General features: G+C 52.7%; 1 protein-coding gene across 2 annotated transcripts in view; it reads left to right on the forward strand.

Annotated features, from left to right (window-relative positions):
* Window positions 1-676: 676 nt before the first annotated feature.
* The window catches only part of LOC126573156 (voltage-dependent calcium channel type A subunit alpha-1-like), a 26,834-nt gene continuing 20,210 nt past the window's right edge, over window positions 677-7,300 (forward strand). For both annotated transcript variants that reach the window (XM_050233083.1, XM_050233084.1), the window contains exon 1: window positions 677-931. The gene's annotated coding sequence lies outside the window, so the exon portion shown is untranslated. The remainder of the gene's footprint in view (window positions 932-7,300) is intronic.

Here is a 7,300-nt window from a genome sequence, read left to right on the forward strand (position 1 = left end):
AATTTCTTGTGTAATTCTAGTTGAGTGAGTTCTATAAATGGCCACATAAAATAAGGGAAACGATGACTCGCCACCACCGTTCCAGGATCGTACTCCGCTGACAATGGACCCTCTGCGGTTCCTTCAATATTTAGTATCGAGCGGGGGCTTCGAAGCGACTACGCCGGACCGAGCAAGCTAGGGACACTGGACTGAGGTCTGAGGGATTAAAAATTAATGTTGCGCTGGCCAGCTGCCAGTGTTTTTTGGGGGCATTAGGCGAGGCGTTTTTCGGTCGTTCCAATCCACTTGTACCGTGATGATTATTCGGTGGAATCGAGAAATTCTTGGCTTAGAATGTGGATTTAATTACGTTTCTAGGGGGGGGGGGGGGGGACGGTGATTGAATCCGATTGATGGCGTCCAATTGTTTCCAATCTGGAAAGCCACGGCATTCCGGGTCGCTGTCGCAAATCGATCGGTTTTCGAGTTCGATGTTCTCCCTTCCCGCTGGCTCACTGGTGTTTTAATTGTTGTTTTCCCTGTGTGTTTTGCTGTTTGTCTTCCTTTGGTTTGTCGCGCCGCATCAGTGTTTAGAAGCTAGGGCGTGTGGTGTGGTGGAATGGTGGTGGTGGTGAATTGTGATCATACGGTTGTGCTATTGTGTTGTGAGGCTAGGTACAAGCGGTGGTGAAAGCGGTGGCGAGTACGGTGATCGGCTAACGGGTTTGAGGGTTTGAGTGGTGCAGCGAAAGGCCGTAAACGGTTTTGGCCGCACGGTTCCCGGGTAGTGCCAGTTCCAGTGTCCAGATTGTCCGTCCACATGAGCTGGCGCTGAGCTGAGTGTAACGAAGGCGAGAACAACGACGACAACGACGACGACGCCGACGGTGACGCAAGTGTACGCGGTTAAGCAGCATTCTCTGCCGCATGAATGTATATAAACTGTGAGGTAAGTCTAAAGGGGATCGATTCACCAGCGTAACAGCTAACCTTTCACTATCCTTGCGAGCACCACCTGAGACCCTAGAGACGCCGAACAAAACAAGGCGCATCTCACGTTACATTGGTTGACCAAAAACAAAAAAAAAAACAAAAAAAAGCACACACAAAATGGGCCACCCTGAGACGAGCAGCTCGGGTTCAGGTCACGCGGGAACTGGAACATATTTCGGAGGACGACGGGGTTCGGCCGTTTCCTTTTTGGGCCAACGAGAATGAGGCCAACGGACGATGGAGGGTTCCCCCCTTTTCCACTTCATTCATTCCGCGCGGCTCCCGGGCCCCCCGGTCCGCTGGAACGAGACAAGCAGTGTTGTCGCATCCCCGGGCCCCTTTCACCGTTCCCGTCTTCTCACCGCCAGCACCGCTTTTCGTTTGTCATCATAGAACCCACACACCCATACACATGGACGCGCGCGCGCACGTGTACAGAGAGACAGTGGCAGTGGCCCTTCTTACGCGACGCGACGCGCGATGTGATGCGAGTTTGTCCTCGAGGGAACCGGGAGGGACGGGGCCGGGGGTGGGCGATTCCTGGACCCCGTTTTTTTGCTGGTCCATTAACCGTGGCCACGCGAGAGACCCCGTGCCCTGCTTTCGTGTCGTTGTCGTTGTCAATGTGTGGCTTGTTACAAAGCGGCACGCGGACACGACAACCTAGGATGTCCCCTCCCCCCCCCCCCCCCCCCCTTTTTCTGTGAAGACTGGTAGACAAGTAGAGAACCCGAAACGGGCTGGCTGGGAAAGGGCTGAACATGACAATTCGCAATTTCTGGCACCAGAGGCCTGGTCCCGTGCTCGCTCGCTCGAACGCTGAAGGTGAGCGTGTGGTTCGATTAGTGCAAAACGCCAAAAACCCGGTGCGCGACAGCGCAAGGTGGGTTTCCTGCTTGTGCCAAGTGGCCAACCACCACCGGATTCGAACCGGAATCGTAGCTTCTTTCGAATTGGAGTTTGCTTTGTTGGAAGCATTCCAAAAACGGCCAAAAATAGATCGCTCACTATCTCTATTTACCTCTCTTTATTTTTTATAGAAGAGTGGAAGGAGGGCACCGGGGGTGCACTTCAATTGTCTATTCCCCCCCGCCCGGGGCGAAAGAGTGAAAGTGTGCCAACTGTAGACCATTGTGTGATTGTAATCTACTTCGAAGACGTGGTACGAGCACGAAGCGCTCCTTCAGAGTGGTCCATGTGGTGCATGGTTGGTGGCCCTGATGCACACCCACCCGGTACGCTCCGTTGCAGTGCGTTTCGACCTCCCTCCTAGTGCGTCCTTGCACCATTCGTAGTGCCTTTCCGCTAGCCAAGGACCTCTAGGAGCGGTGCCCATGCCGGCAAGTCCGTCCACCGATCTGCGAGGACGGTCGGTAATAAGTTATGAAATCCGGCGCTTGATCGATACACGTTGGTCGGTGCGCCACACTCGAATGCTTCTCCGGAGGCGAAGAAGATGTCCGTGATGAGACGTCCGTGATGTGTGTCCGATGTTGCTGGCCAACCGAACCGAACACCTTCTGCGGGGAAAGGCTCGTTGCGTTGGGTTTGAGCGGCCAACAAAACCACGACGGTTGCTCGAACGGTTCCGCAATCTTTCACGCATGCACGCACTTCCGCCTCTTGTCCGGTGGCTTGTGCATGTATTTCTGTATACATTTGTGTGTGCGTTTGTTGCGAAGTGAAGCTTTCACGCAAACCACCTCGCGGAGAAACTCCCGGCAACCCGGAGTACCCGGCACTGCGGATAAGAATCCTTCACGCGGGTATGTGTGCGTCCCTTTGGTTTTGGCTAGGCCACCAGACCAGAGCCTTTGCGAGCCGAAAAGAATCTAAAACATCCCAGGTCACGCACACAGACACACACTCGCAAATGCTTTCTTCGATCTACATGCGTAACGCCAATGCCAGTGCTTGGTCGCATTTCGCGGCAATCGAAAGACGAATTGTTATGATGTTGTTGACGATGATGGTGATGATGGTGATGATGGTGTGATTTGTTTACACTTTCTACCGTTTCCTGGCGATGACGATGGCGCGTCCATGGTTGAAGGAACCTTAAGGTGATCTCACTAGGGAGGTTGACATCGGGAAAGCTTTTGGAAACTGATATCCCCGTGAGTCAACAAGCAACACCGTATCGTGACTGGCTGTTGGGTGAACCCAGCAGGCTGTTGAATCATTAAACAACAGCCAGCGCGAACCATAGTTCCCGGTTGCAGTGATTGCTGTATTGTAAATATTTGAAAATTTCGATCCTCAGACCCCGATAGCCGACTAGCTACACGTTTGTTTGTTTGTTTGCTGGATGTCGATGCTGATGGTTGCTACCATTCAACATTTTTCCAACATTCGTAAGTGCGTCTCATAATGGAATTTGAGATTCTTAAGTTTTTTACCCAAATTTCTATTGCAAACCCCCTGAAAGTATGCAATTTTACCGGCTACCTGGCGCCTCCATCATCGGATTTCGGCAACGGAGCTTCATCATTTCGTTTTCCCGGTGCGGCGACCAGTTTTGGAACCTTCAAATTATGTGGCCCGCCGGCTGGTTATTACTTTAAACTGCGGTCCGCATGCTAACATGATTTTGAGACCCTTACTCTACGCTCTTACCACGCACAAGCATAACGATACTAACAGATCATGGCCGTTAATTAAACTTCATCTCATAACCGAAGATCCTGGGGTCACTGGATCTTCGGTTATGAGATAATCGTGCACACACACGCACACACACATCTGGTACTCCCGGTCCTGACCGAACATGTCCAACCGCTTGAGGTGAACCGACCTCTTATCCAACGATTTCCAGTGCCCTTATCGCTACTGTAGCCGTTTACCTGCACATAATCTATGCTAATGTATGCGCCACCTCATCCCCTTCAAGCACCAAGCATCTCCAAATTCGGAAAATCCCCCTTCGAGATCCGGCCCGGTGTGTTGTGATGGTTTTCGTTTCTGCTTCGTCTCTGCTTCTTCACTGGCGGTGCTCACCGCTCATTCAATGCTTCGCATATTAAGTGCGTTGCAGCGCTGGGTGCGAACGGTTGGTGGTGCGAAGGGGGACCATGGTTGCCACCACAAAAGGGGATCATCATGGTTAAGCATCCTAGAGAAGAGAGAAGGACTTTAACGGTGGACCAGCGAAATGCTCCACATTACTCCTTGGCTTTCGCCACTCGCGCTGTGGCTCGCACTGTCCGAGTCCGTTGACACTCACTGGGCACTCACTGGGCACGCAGCAAAGCAGAGCTTGTTTGTTGTAAATAAAGAAATACGTCATGACTTACCGCTGGCACCAATACGCACACGCCACCAGCGTCAGCGCTCGTTACATCGCTCGCAAAGCCGTGACCGATGGAGGCGCCACCCTTCCCGATGAGTACCGGGGCGCGATGCGATGGTCGTGGCTGTGGCACTCAGTGGCGTACCACGCTCGGGGCAGCCCAGCACGCCAGTCCGTCACCCAAGCTCGGAGTGGTCACGTCAATCGATGGACGACGACCGTTCCGTCCGTCCGTCGATTGTGTTGTTTGTGTGCCTGAAATCGTCAACCAGTGTTGCGGCCAGTGTTTGAAGTTTCCACCTCCGGCCGTCCGTGACCCCGTGGGCCGAGCCGAGGGTCAAACGGTGCCATTGTGTTGTTTCTTTTTTCGTTCCACTTTTCGTTTCGTTTTCATCGCCCGCATCCCATCGTAGCAAACACGTTTCACGATGTACAGTGCGTGAGTATTTTGGAGTATTGCCATCGCGTCGTGATTATTTGTGGAATAGCCGTGATACGTGAGCTATTTCGGAAAGCGAAACTGTCCTCTTTGGATGCTAAGCTTGCGTGGAAAAATGTACGCGCTACTGGCGCCTCCATCGCGAGCGTGACCATCGAACCGACACCGCCGAGGGACACCCGCAACCGTTTAACGGCTGATGAATCATCCTTTTGTCCACGTTCGCTTGGGCGCACTGGCAAAAACTGGTGTTTCCTCCAGAGAATGTTGCTGCGCTTCCTTTCCGCGTGGACCTCCCATTAGTGACCACCCATACACTCCCCAGCCAGCCAGCCAGCTAACCAGCGACATTCTATTGGCATTCCGTTTTATTAAAAAGGGAAAATGATTTTCCATTTTCATCGCTCCATATTCCATCGAGAGCTGGAGAGGCTTGAATTCTCCCCCCGGGCAGGGTTACGTTCAATTTATGCTCACTTCAAAAAACGGGGCCGTACGGACCGTCGTAACGCTGCGGAGGTCAGTCGCGTGTGGCTTGAAAACAAAACCTAAAAAAAAAAATACGAACGAACTGAGGCGGTCCGCGCTGCCATTGAACGCCAAGGAACGGCACGGGCTCGATCGATACACAAATAAACGCCAAAAGGCGCCCGAAGGCGATGGCGATGCGAGTCGAAAGGGAATGGAGGGAGGGGAGGGGGGGGGGGGTGTAACAGGCGCGTGAGCCATGTGAGGCCTGGAGTGAGCCAAAGAGTGGCAATAGGCGCCTCCCGGCGCTCCGCGACACTCGCGTGATGCGTGAAATTGTTTCTCGCCCGCTTTAAGAACGGACGAACCACGGTTGGCACGTTGTTGGTTCGCTTCGCATTCCTGGAAAAAAACGGTCCTTCGAGGTCCTCGTCAGTGCAATTCTGAGAAATTTGCTTTCTCACTTTGCGGTGGCGGGCCAGGCGGGATTTCTCATGTTCGTGGGTCAGGCCTGAGTGTGATGGATCTGAGAGGGGAAGGACATCATGTGTTCGGAGTGGAGAATGAAAATGAAAACAACCAAACAGGACCTTCAAGGAAAGGGGCAGCCGCCTAGAACGTGCCAAAGTTTTGTAATTTAAACATCGCTACCAGCGATTCAGAAGGACACATGGGTGTGGAGAGATAGAGAAAGAGAGAGAGAGAGAGAGAGAGAGAGAGAGAGAGAGAGAGAGAGAGAGAGAGAACTGGTGTGGCAGCCTCATCATTAGTTAACGAACGGAGGGAGCGGCAGAGAGATTGGAGGCTGCTCTTCACCCGGGGTGGTGTGGGTGCTCTCAGATCGGTGTCTCATCTTTCGGCCGGACTGGCGTCTTCATGTCTATAGCTTCCCCCCTGCTTCTGCTAACCACCCCAGTTCCACCCCACGCGAGGGGTAAATCCACCGAAATCAGCCCCATTTCGCTTGGTTGCCTTGGTGAGCGAATAGTGAGCGAGCGAACGAGGTGAGGTGGTTACTGGCCACCCAACCCAACGCTGGCCCACCGTGAGTGCTCGAGTGTCTCCCGTGTTACGGGGTGGATTGGTTGATGTTTGATCCTGTTCGTTCGTCGGCCACACTTGCAGAAGCAACATGATGATGATGATGATGGCGGTGGCTCGAGAGTTCTGTCGTCACCGTTGACGTCACGGTTCGGGATTCAATTTGCCACCTTTTTTTCCTGTGTGCCACTCGGCGTGTGCGTGTCTTTGTGTGCAGCGTGGCACCATTATTGCGGATGAAAGCACCGAGGAGAAAACGGTGCTGACTCCGTTACTGTTGTGCCCGAACTGTCCTTGAAATGTTACTCAAAGCTGCTCGTTTAACGTTCGCCACCGGATGCTCCGGAGTGTTGAGCGTACGGAGGGGACTACGAGCTGCTAAGAGCACCGTTTTGCTGCTGCTGCTGCTGCTGCTACTCGAAACGAGTCCGGAAACTGCCAGAGTGTTTGGTGTACGCGGTACAGGACGTGGTGATTGAAATGATGCAATGCAAAATGAATGTTTAATGCCATGGGCGCTGCCTTGCTTGACTGGAACCTAGAAACTGGGTCATTGTAAACCACGGGTTGGCCACGGGTATTGGTCGGGAATTTGGGACATTGCGGCCGACCGCACCGCCACTTCATTTCAGCAAACTTGATCTTTCTCCGGCGGATGATTCTATTTATGTTTCGCGTCCAGGATCCACCATAATGCTATCGTTCCGGTTAATTCCTCTTTAGGAAAACGGAAAAGAACTCATCTCTAATCAGCAAATTCTATATAAATCCACCACACCGCCATGCTTCCTCGTTCGGTAAGCTGCTCTGATCTGGGGAAGATCCAAAATGAATGAATCTGCCAGAGGATCTTTTTGGACGGATTATTGATTCCCCGCACCGGTGCCATCCAGAAGACTGATGCGAACTGGTGCCTTGCTAGACAACCGCACCACCAATGCCAGTTGGTTGCAATAACAAACAGAAAAGGAGAGAGAGAGAGAAAAGCAACAACAACAATCTGCCACGTACGCCATCCGGTAGCGACGAGTTGGTTCACAAACAGTCGCCAAGCTGCGCGTCCGTGGATTCCATCATATCGACGCTCG

The sequence above is a fragment of the Anopheles aquasalis genome, chromosome 2 (assembly GCF_943734665.1).
Source record: "Anopheles aquasalis chromosome 2, idAnoAquaMG_Q_19, whole genome shotgun sequence".
NCBI classification, from domain to species: Eukaryota; Metazoa; Arthropoda; class Insecta; order Diptera; family Culicidae; genus Anopheles; species Anopheles aquasalis.